This window comes from Astyanax mexicanus, chromosome 6 (assembly GCF_023375975.1).
Source record: "Astyanax mexicanus isolate ESR-SI-001 chromosome 6, AstMex3_surface, whole genome shotgun sequence".
NCBI classification, from domain to species: Eukaryota; Metazoa; Chordata; class Actinopteri; order Characiformes; family Acestrorhamphidae; genus Astyanax; species Astyanax mexicanus.
Window position 1 is genome coordinate 48321093 of NC_064413.1, and position 12485 is coordinate 48333577.

The following is a 12485-nucleotide window of genomic DNA, read 5'->3' on the forward strand; positions in this document are numbered from 1 at the left end:
AGTACATGCCTTTTGCATGGTTTGAGCCGCACAATATTTTTTTTCTTTTCACCCTCAAAATACCAAAGACACACGACATGCTTTAAATCAAGCTGCGCAATTGACCAGTGCGCTATAAATTGTTAAATAGACCTTAATGTGAATGTGGATGTAGTAGTATAATACAGGACAAATCCTGCACCTAACAACTGGGGTTATACATAGAGCTCAGCCAGGATCTACTACTCACTCAACTAACAACAATATCCAAAACAACCACAATCTGCTACTGGCTCGACAAGGATCCAGAAGCACAGCCTAACACTATGTTCATGGTCCATTGCCTCAACTGCCAAGTATCCAGACCTACTGAAAAGTAACCAATGAACAAACAGAATCCCTCCTTAATCTATGCTAACTTCCTTTAACTATGGCAACAACACACTTACCACAGCACCCTACCTAAGCACGATCACACGCAATAAATGACATTATAAGTTGCGTGAGCAGAACACAGCAACCACTACCATCTGATACAGGCTCGACAAGAATCCAGAAGCATAGCGAACTATGTTCATGGTCCGTGCCTCAACTGCCAAGTACTCAGACGTCTGCAAAAACTCATAAGACAAATTACGACAAGAACAGCAGGACCACACCAATCCCCTTCATCCACACTCTAAACACCAACTTCAGTGCAAGCTCTTCTCAGGGGTCATCAGGTAGGCACCTTCCTTCGTCAGTGTTTCGCTGAATTAGGCCCACGACACCTCCAGAAGGCTCAACAGTGAAGTCTGGCGTCCCAGACCCACCCCCCTCCAAGCCTGCTGTAAAAGCACAAACTCATTCCCTTCCCCACGTAACCTCAGCCCTTCTGAACCACAACCACTGACTAGATCTTTCAGCTACATCTGACAACTCCTTCACTACCGTCCTCAGCACACAACCTCTAATTCCGAATTCAGACAGCAGTCTTATGGCAGACTTTGCTACAAAGCCTCTAGTACCTACCTCCACCGGTCTAATATATGCTTGCCACCCACGCTCTCTTACTTCAGCCACCAAGTCTGTATACTCAAGCCTACCACATTTAATGTAAATGTGATTTTGCATGAACTATTCTAGCCAGATATCCCCTCACTGCACTGTCCACTGTGATACACAAATGCCTGCAAAACTTCAGATATACAATATCCCCTCTATCTGTCACCCACTATCAGACCTCACTCCAACTCCCTTAATTCACAATGAATTCACGCCCTTCTAATGAGGTAACACATTATGGTCAATTACCATGCTGATATCCTATGACTTTTGGCATGCCAGTTTGTAATGGTAAAATGTCAGTAAAGATGGTAAAATGTTATGGATAAAGTGGTGTGTTCCCAGGGTTGGTGTATATTGAAGGTAGGATGTCAGGCTGATCCAGGTGGATGTTGTGGAGCAGCTGTTCAGTGTTCAGTAATCTAACTGCCTGAGGGAAGAAGCTGTTGTAGATGCTTTAGTGGTGGCAGAATGAATGATGCACTGCCTTTTCCAGATGGCAGGAGGGTAAAGAGTCTATATTACAGGTGTCGACACAATCTGCTGTAGGGTCCTGTGGTCTGAGATGCTGCTACTCACGTCTTTTTATATGTACCTAAATGTCCCCTGTTTGATACAATAGTAGATGGATTTTAGATGTACAACAAGATGCTTTGCAATAAAATAAAGTGACTTAAAAATAAAAAGGATATTTGCTATTTTAATAAAGATTTAGGTACTTTCTTGAATTATACAATAACCAATGAAAACTTTGGAAATACCACAAGTCTGACAATCATCCAATAAGAAGCTGACAGTTCAATTTCATTGGAGAACCGCGTCCACCTAAAACTTCTTAAAAGTCCTGAATTTTACAAACACAGTCGGTCAACAACATATAATAATAATAAAAAAATAATAATATTTGTGTTAAAATATGGTCAGTCCCACTAATGTATGAAAAACATACACACTGTACTTCCTCCAGTTTGTCTCAGTGTGACGCTATGTGTGAATTATGGGGTGGTGTGTGATCTGAATGAGTTGTACTGAATAGATGAATTGGAGTGTTTATGAGTTAACTGCTCTATTAGAGCACAGCGCTCAGAATGGAGAATAAAGAATGGAGAACTCAGAGTTAATGAGAACCTGAGAGATTCACTCTTACCTGCACATCAACCAGCAGAGCTTAAACATTCACCAGATACACTGTGCTACGCTTTCACACCCACCCACACACACACACACACACACACACACACACACACATATGTTCATTGTCTACGTGATGTCATGTACACACACACATATGCGGTGGGATTTGGACGTAACTCATGTTTGTGGGACAGGTGTAAACCACAGCGTGTACAGGCTGGAGGTCAGAGTGTGTAAATATCACACTGTTAATGTGTCAGACGTTAACACCAACAGACCACCAGAGACCCCAGAGAAATAAAGAGGAACAGAGTTCAGCACACACACACACACACACACTTTTACTACTCAATCTAAAGGAAATAAAAGTCAGAGAGAGAGAAAGAGATAAAAAGGACGGTGAGAGCAAGAGCAAAGAAGTGAGAACAGAAGGAAACAGAGAGAGACCGTCAGAAAGAGAGGGAGTACAAGAGCCAGATGAAGTAACAGACAGAGAGAGCAAGACAACTAGACAGAGAGACTGAGACAAAAAAAGAGAGACAGACGGCTAAAGAAAGAGAGCAAAGGGAACAAAAGCACAATGATGAGAGCTAGATGGAAAATAAGACAGAGTAAGATAATCTTGAATCTTAAGTTTGAGAGAAAGACAGATAAAGCGAGACAGTAAGGTGAATGAAAGTATGATAGTAAGTGAGACAGAAAACTAAGAGAGCAAGACAGAATCAAAAGAGGAAGAGAGTGAGAGACAGTGTGACTGAGAGAGACAGAGAGAAGTAGAGACAGAGGTAGACATAGGAAGACAGGTGGACAAAGAGACAGTGTGACAAGATAGAGATCTAAGAGCAGGAAAACCTATAGAGAAAGGGGGATTGCGTTGGAAACAGAGAGACAACAATGGGAGAAAGACTGAAACAGAGACACAGACAGGTTGAGAGAGAAAGAGAGAGAGAGTGAGAGAAAGAAAGAAAAAGGAAGAGAGAGTAATACATACAAGTTGAGATAGAGACAGACACAGACGGGTTAAGAGAGGAATAGAGAAAGACACACAGGTTAAAATAAAGAGAGAGACAGACACAGACAGGTTAAGAGAGAGGAAAAGAGAAAGACAGAAACAAACAGTTTAAGGGAGAGAAATAGAGAGAGACAGAAAAAGAGTGGTTAAAATAACGACAAAGACAGACACAGACATGTTGAGAGAAAGAAATAAAAAGAAAGAAAGAGAAAGAAAGAAAGAGAGACCGATACACAGGCATGTTGATAGAGTGAGAGACATATATAGACAGATTGAGAAAGAAGAGAGAGACAGAGACACAGACAGGTTAAGAGAGAAAAAAGAGAGACAGAGAAACAGACAGTATAAAAGAGAGAGAGAGAGTAACAGGGGAGGCAGCTCAGTGGTGAGATAGGATGGTGGGATATGTTGGTGTAGTCTCGGTTGCCCGGCAGATGCTCTTGTACCTTCATGAGTGTGAAAAAGTGCTGCTCCTTCCTCTCTCCCAATTACCCACATGCTACCAGTTAAACCCCCCAGTTCTCAAACCCAATTCCTGCCTCCCTCTCTCTCTCTCTCTGCATATCTATGTCTCCCTCTTTCTCTCTTATTCTCTCTGTTTTCTGTGTTTAGTTGAATGGTGTGTTTAATTGTGTTTGTGTGAATCTGTGTTCCTCCTGTAGTGGCCGGTGGTCATTCTTTCTCTCTCTTATATTCTCTCTCTTATTCTCTCTCTCTCTCATATTCTCTCTCTCTCTCTCTCTCTCTCTCTCCGCTGTCTGAGAGCCGCTGGAGCGTCCTCGCCCGGAGCACAGCGACACTCAGTAATTAAAATTCTGTTCAGCTTGACAACGCCGTTTCATGGCTCATTTTTCACATGCAGGAAGAATACACAATCAGCAGCACAGACGGGAGGGGGAGACACACACACACACACACACACACACACACACACACACACACAGAGCGCAGCACAGAACAGAGACACACTGCTGTCAGGCAGGACATGGAAATGTGCAGGGTTAGGAATTAGGCACATATGCTGTGACCTGACACTCTGCTGATGCGAAATTTTACAAGGCCATTATTCCTCATCGTTTCTCCTCCTGCGTGTGCATGAGTGTGAATTTGCATTGAATGACACTATATAATATATACACTACATGTCCAAATGTTTCTAGACGTATAGTGTACGTATATATTATAAAGGGTCAGACAGTGCAAATTCACACTCATGTACACGCAGGAGGAGAAACGGTGGGAAATAATGGCCTGGTAAAATTTTGCATCACCCCTTTTAATGAATGCTTTTAGATACTTGAAGTTGCACCTATTGCTGACACAGATGTACAAATGCACACACACACACACACAAAGCTTATCTAGTGCCTATATAAAATGTTGGTAATAGAATAGGAATATGCTTATTGGCACCAATATGCCTAATGCCAGGTGTGGGCCAGAGGGGTATAAAACCTGCATCATTGGGTTGTTGAGTCAAGGAACTGTGTTAAAATTGTGGAAAAACTGTGGAAAACTGTGTTTCCATTGCATTTATGGACAATATGGACAAAAGTGTTGGGACACCTGCTCATAATATCTTCATGTTGATTTTGGAGCATTACTGTAAGGACTATAAGTGAGGTCAGGATTTTAGATCACTATTACCCAACCTCATCCCCAACTCCCCAAGTATTGGATGGCAAATGCAACAGTGAGAGACCATCAGAAAGAGAGGGAGTACAAGAGCCAGAAGAAGTAACAGACAGAGAGAGCAAGACAACTAGACAGAAAGACTGAGACAAAAAGAGAGACAGACAGCTAGAGAAAGAGAGCAAAGGGAACAAAGGCACAATGATGAGAGCTAGATGGAGAACAAGACAGAGAGTGAGATAATCTTGAATCTTGAGCTTGAGAGAAAGACAGACAAAGCGAGACAGTAAGGTGAATAAAAGTATGGCAGTAAGCGAGACAGAAAAAAAGAGAGCAAGACAGAATCAAAAGAGGAGAAACAGGTAGACATAGAAGGTGAGAGACGATGTGACTGAGAGAGACAGAGAGAAGTAGAGACAGAGGTAGACAGGTGGACAAAGAGACAGTGTGACAACATAGAGAGCAAAGAGCATGAAATCCCTTCTAATAAATGCTTCCAGATACTTTAAGGTGCACCTATTGCTGACACAGATGTACAAATGCACACAAAGCTTATCTAGTGCCTATATAAAATATTGGTAATAGAATAGGACTCTACTTATTGCTTATTGGCACCAACATGCCTAATGGAAGGGATTTATGTCCATCTTGCCATCAACTGATGTTAGATATGGTGCAAATATATTCATTTTGTCTGCTTCAGAGAGTGATATTCTATTGGAACACACTAGACAAGCTATGTGTGTGAATTTGCACATCTGTGTCAGCAATGGGTACAACTTGTTAACAAGCTGTTAGCATTCAAACAGATGGATGCAGAGTGTATAGGAAGTAAGAGATACCGGATTAGTAAGGAAACTGATGATTGGTCCTCATTTCACCTCTATAAGTCCCCAGATCTGCTCTAACAGTGTCAAACACACCTCAATAAAATCCCCCCCACACACACAAGAATTAAAAGTGTGTGTCGTGTGTGTGTGTGTGTGTGTGTAAGTGTGTGTCCTCCCTGCTGAGCTGGTGCTGTGTTTATTTGACTGAAGGCAGGGGGGTCTCTGGGGACGGTGTCCACAGGGCTTGTCAATTACTGTCACTCAGCTGAGCGTGTTTTCTCCCTGTGTGTGTGTGTGTCTCACAGGAACACACTCCGCAGCGTGTGGAGCCCTGTGCTGTTTAACCTGCCCATACACACACACACACACACACACACACACATTGTATTCCTGCTTCAAAGCCACGCCGCACCACTGAGAGTTATTACCCACGACAATGATCACAATACCCCCCCCAAATCTTTCTCTCTCTCTCTCTCTCTCTCTCTCTCTCTCTCTTTTCATTTCTTTTTCTTATATCTCTTCCTTTCTTTTCCTTAAGCTTTGTTCTCTTTCCTTCTCTTTTTTTTGCGTTCTCTCTCCTCTTTCTTTCTCATACTCTTTCCTTCATGTTCTGTTGTTCTGTCTTTCCCTTAATCTTTCTTTTTATTTCTTGATCTTTTGCTTTTCTTTCTCTTCCACTACTCCTTTCTTTTTTTAACACTCTCTTTTTTCCTTGTCTCTTCTCATTTTCATTTATAACTATCATTATTTTCTGTCCCTCATTCTCTTATATCTCTTCCCATCTTTTTAACTTCTTTTTCTCTTTTCCACATGCTCCTTCTTTCTCTTTGTTGTTTTTTTCTCTTACTCTCATTTTTATTTTACTCCTTCTTTAAGTGCACTTCCCTTTTTCCTCTCCTATTTTCTCCTCCTTTGTCTCTTTCTTACACATTTGCTATCTCACTTTCTTTTTGTCTTTTTCATACACATTTATTGAACTTTTTTTGTCTCTTTTTTCCTTTCACTATTCCCTTTTATTTCCACCAACCTCTTTCCTCTTTTATTTCTCTTTTCTTTTCTTTCTTCCTTTCTGTCTCCTTCTTTCCTGTTTTGCTGTCTTTTTCTTATATGTCTGTCCGTCTCTCCCCATCTCTTTTTTCTTCTCTTTCCTCAGTGTTTTCTCATCTTTTTCTTCCCCCTCTTTCTCGATCCTCTCCTCCAAAATTTTTTGTTCTGTTTCTTTTCTTCCTTTTTGCCGCTTTTCTTTCTTTTCTCTTTTTACATATTTTGCCTTTCTCTTCTTTTTCTTCTACTCTCACTTGTAATCCCCCTTTCTCTCTCTCTCTCTGTCTGTTGACTGCGAGCTTGTTGGGTTTGTATTACTGTGTGATATTGGAGCTCATGGTATTAAATATGCATGAACCCTGGAGATGAAATTAATTTTGGGGAATGTTCTCTCTTTGAATGTTCAAATGTGCCTTCATCTGCCTTTGTATCAAACCTTGAATATGTAATTTCATTTGGAGCGATAGTGCTCGAATAAGCACAGAACCGTTTGGCTAGCGAGGAAAACAAACGCAACCCAGGGCAGGATTATATCAGCCTTTTCTTATTCATCTGAAAATATGTACATTTTTTGGCTGAAGGTTGTTTCGGGAGATATTACGGAGGTGAAAATGGAGAGATTGAATTGAATTACGGGTGTTTGCAGTGCTTTAACATTGCTCCCGGTTAATTCACTTCAGGATTTTTAAAAATATATTCAGCATATCCATAATTCCTCTTCACTCACATCACTGTAATGTCCTCAGCTGCGTGCTGAAACCCTGCGTGAGTGCCGTGAGCTCTTCACTGGAGAGCAGGAAGTTGAAAGAGTGTGTAGAGAGTGTTAAGAGCTGTTATGGCCTAGTGCACTTCTGCTGCCATTCCAACCAGATTGGTCTTGGTCTGTTCCCATGTTAAAGGAATACTCCAGCACTTTTCAGCCTAATCTATATTTGTCGCTTCTGTACTATTCGATTGATCACCACGGACAGTAAGTTCAATATGCTTTTCTGTTCTGAGAAAAGAACTGAAAACCTGCTGACTCAAAACACTTATAATAGAAACCAATGGGCAGCTGATGAATACTGTCAATACATTCTGTCAACATGCTGTGGCATCAGGGCTCAGGCCAGCCTGAATAGCAGAGTGTTTATATGGTAGGGGTTCTGCTCTTTTGAGACATGGTAAGATGGTAAGATTTGTTGGAGTTAGTTAATGTTAATCATCCATAGCATTTAAATGTTAAATGTGGGCAGTGGCTGTCCTAGCTGGTTTGTAGTCACCGTAGACAAGGCAGACAGTACAGTAAATATGATCTGAGGTTTACCCCTTTCAGACCATGCATCTATTACAATCATGTATTTTCTTTATTTTTAAATGTTTTGTTCACAGAACACAATTTGAGAGCTGTTGCAAATCAGAATAGACCATGAACTAGCCAATAAACTTTTAATGTACACAAGAAGCTTAATAAAAACACTTTTACCTTTACCTTAAGATGAAAGCGCCTGGAGATTAGGTTACACTATGGGATGTAAACAGTGCACTTTTTAAGTTATTAATGCCTCGTTTTAAATGTCAGGGTTTTCGGACTCTACCAGTGAGGTGTGGAGCTACTTTTAGCCTGAATAACAGTGTAAAAAGCGATTAATCTACAGGGGCAAAATATGCCCCATATAATCCATTCTAAAAAGTGTTTGGACAAACTGTAAAAAAATACTGGATCTTGGAAAGTTGTGGGAGAGCAGAGGTGGGCTATTCAATAAAGGTTAGTAATCTTTATCATGTTTTGCTACACCAAAGTTTTACACAGGCGTTCTCCTTTAAAGGATAGTCATCAGAACTTACAAAACTTATTTACTTAATGTAAGTTAGGCCAACTAACAACACAAAGTGAATTTTTAGGTTGGTAAGACTTAATATTTAAAGTTTTTATGCGTATAAAAAAATTAATGATCTGAACTAAAAATTTCTAGTTGGCACAACTCTCTGTGTTTTTTTCTGTCTTTTTCTTTTTCCAAACTTAAAAGTTTGAGTTGGCCTCAAAATAAAAATAAAAATAGTGCAGATATTTGTCTTAAAATTTTCTGAGTATTTTTCAACTTTTTCATTTTTACAGTGTCGAAAGCATTTCTTGAAGAACAGTAGAGACAGTTACTCCAACAAAAGCAATATAAACCCTTTTCATTTTTTTTAATCCAGAAGAAATAATAATGATGGGAATGAGCAGGTGTTCCAATACGTTTGGCCATATAATGTATATACTGTATGTGAATAAGAAACTCCTGAAGACAGAGCTCTTCAAAAAGCACTTACTCTCCTGACACCTCTAACTAACTACCTTCTACTACCAGATCAGGAGAATCTCTCACTATCTTTAATAAACTCCTGAAGACAGAGCTCTTCAAAGAGCACTTACTCTCCTAACACCTCTAACTAACTACCTTCTACTACCAGATCAGGAGAATCTCTCACTATCTTTAATAAACTCCTGAAGACAGAGCTCTTCAAAGAGCACTTACTCTCCTAACACCTCTAACTAACTACCTTCCACTACCAGATCAGGAGAATCTCTCACTATCTTTAATAACCTCCTGAAGACAGAGCTCTTCAAAGAGCACTTACTCTCCTAACACCTCTAACACACTAACTACTTCTAACCTCATTTCCTCCTTCCCCTCCTTCACTCTTCTATCCCATTATTTCCCTTCGACCTCCTTTAAGCCCTACCTAAAAATGTTTTATCTTAACTTCTATTATTTTTGTACTTCACTATTGTAAGTCGCTTTGGACAAAAGCATCTGCCAAATGTAATGTAATATACTGTAAAAGGCATACTGCTCCTCTATAACAATGGATATTACATACCTGAGTCTTGTCATAACAGTGGGTAATGGAATCACGGAATCCGCAGGACCCGTTGGAGCTCAGCTCTGGGTTACTACCTGGCTCTACATGAATGAAACACATAGTATATTAGGTTGGGAATTGCCATATTATTCCCGTAATTCCCATTATTCCAGCAAATAACCACTTCCTTCTCCTATGTGTTAAATAACACATGCTGATACACTCCGGCTCCACCACAGCCACAACACCAGCGCTCCTCAGTGTGGGAAATGTCCTGTAGGTCACACACATGGCATCTCGGTGTGCCTGAGCGACTGCGCGGAGGCACAGGACCCTAATGGGTCTCACACACACACATATACACACACTCACACACCAGCAACTACATCTACATAATTACATTCTGTAGGAGAGGGAAGTCTCGCTGGAGCCATATTGTGCGGAGACCAGTCAAATCCCCTTTCAAGTAGATAAACTGCAGCGGCTGAAAGGCGGCTGATCACGGAGAGCTCCGTCTGCCTCTGAGTTATAATTGGAAAGGCCGTACACTCCATATCTTCATCGGGAGTGAGATTGCGTGTCTAAACTGGCACCTTGTTCAGGATGGGTCAGTAACAGTGGGAGAAGAATGTGTGTGAGTGTGTGTATGTGTTGAGGGGGCTTGAAGGCGACCCCTCAGCTCTTATCAGACAAAGTGGTTTTTGATTAGTGTTAATGAGCATTGGTAATGGCCTTTGGCTGCTACATGGATGGTCATGCTTCAAGGCAGGGAGCAATGGGGGGTGTTGTTTGTTGTTGTGAATGCACACGCACTCTTAATTGCTTTTCTCAAGGGCACAAAAGTAACGCTTTGTGTGTGTTTTTTGCACATGTGATTGTGTGTGAGTAAGTGTGTGTGTGTGTGGTAGTACTCACGCATAACTGTAAGCTTCAACAAAAGTTCTACAAGGAGACTCTTAAAGGTCTCATTCCAGCATTTAAAATTCATTTTAAAATGTCTAGTCGTGGTCTTTAGTATAAATGAATGCCATGTGAGCCATTTTTTTGTAAAAAAAAAAAAACAAAAAAAAAACCCTGCTTTACTTCCCTAAATGAGAGGTCTCCAAAGAAAGACAGGATTTGGCTCTTGCTCTGATTGGCTAACAGCACTGCAGCAAAGAAAGCCTACCTGCCTTTCCCTACAGTCAATTTTACAGCTCTAAAACTCAAAGGACAAAATGTTTTCAAAGATACAGCCTTAGTTATAAAGATATAGGTAAAGTAGAAATGCTAGGTAAAGTTAAACTTAAACTTCACTTAACGTCAGACTCTCAGTGTTGTGAGGCTGCGAGGCTGAAAAGAAACGTTATCAATGACATGGTGCATGCGTAGGCTGCCCGCCGAGTGACGCTCTTCCCGCGGACATGCAACCCACACCCCCCTCCCCTCGGCCATGCAGATCCCCCCCTTTCCTTGATGACGTTTCTTTCAGCTAAATTAATGCTACTAAACTCTTACCTCAGACTTGGTGATTCAGTGCTTGTGCAGTTTCACCACATCAAAGCCACACTCTAAGAAATATAAGTACAGATTTGTACTTAAAAGAGTACAAAGCTTGTCGCTGGGGCTGTACCTTATATTGAGGCACAAAAAAGTACCTTTCAGTGAAAGTCCTTTTTTGTACCCATGGTTTTTGTGGCAGTAAAGATCATAAAGATTATAAACATTATCATCAACTAAATATGGCTCAAAAACTTGATGATACAAAATTGTCTGGCTTTCAAATAAAAAATGTGCAATGTAAATATATATTGTTCATTAGTACAGTGATGCAGAATACAGAATGTACCCTTTGGCTGGTTAAATGGTACAAATTTGTACTGATTGCTGTTAGAAATTACTTTGTACTTCAGAGGGAACAAATCTGACCCCGTAAAGACCAATATTGTACCTTTGAGGGTACAATTATAAAGAGTGTACCTTCGAGTACAAAAAAGTACTCATATCGTACCTCTGTTTTTTAGAGTGCATATAGTCCGCTCTATATCATAAAATTCAACGCAACAGGCACCCGCTTTCACCGGTCTTTGACGTGTTGAGCTGCCTTATCAAACCGCACTTCCCAAGTGTATATATTTAAGGTCTCGGTAAAACGCGTAATCAACTGGAGATACAATTTAAACCTACAGTTAGTTACACAAGATAGCTAAATAAAACTGTAAACAGAGCTGTAAGCTACCTCTTTGTTAGCTGACAAAAAATGCCTTAGCAACTGCATATCAAAAACATGCTATTTATTTTCAGTATGCTAGGCATTCAGTCCTGTTCCTGATGTCCTAACCAACAGAAATAAGGGAAATCACTTGGCTGTATCTTCCTTAGAACATCCTGAGGGATCCTCTCTGGTCAGAAAAGTAATGGTAATTTCCAACCAGACTAGTTCTTATTAGCTAAAACTACATATTGCAGATAAGCATAAGATTTTAAAATATAAAATCTACATTAACAGCTTTAAACAAACACATTATGGAATATGTGGACTTGAATAAGCAATCTGGCTGTGATTAGCACTGAGACGTTACATTATATGAACAAAAGTCTTGGAACCCCTTCTCATTGAGTAAGAGTCTGCCATCTGCTACCTACTAGCTTTTGTAGCATTGCTGTGAGAATTTGATTGTATACTTTGGTCAGGATGTTGGATAATCTCTACTCCAACATATTCCCAACTCTCTCTCACATACCAAAAGTCTTGTACAGAGTGCTATCATCCAAAAGAACACAGGTCCACTGCTCCACAGCTCAAGGCATTATTGGCGCCAATAGAATCCACATCTAGTCCTAATCTATTGGCAGTACTTCTCTACAGGGATTAGACATGCTGTTTTTATTTTTTACTTTATTTGTGTCAGCAATGGTTACAACTTATTAGTAGCTGAATTATTTTCTTAGAAGATTTGTTAAAAAAGGCACTTCCAAATGTAGCTGCATTTCCTAGA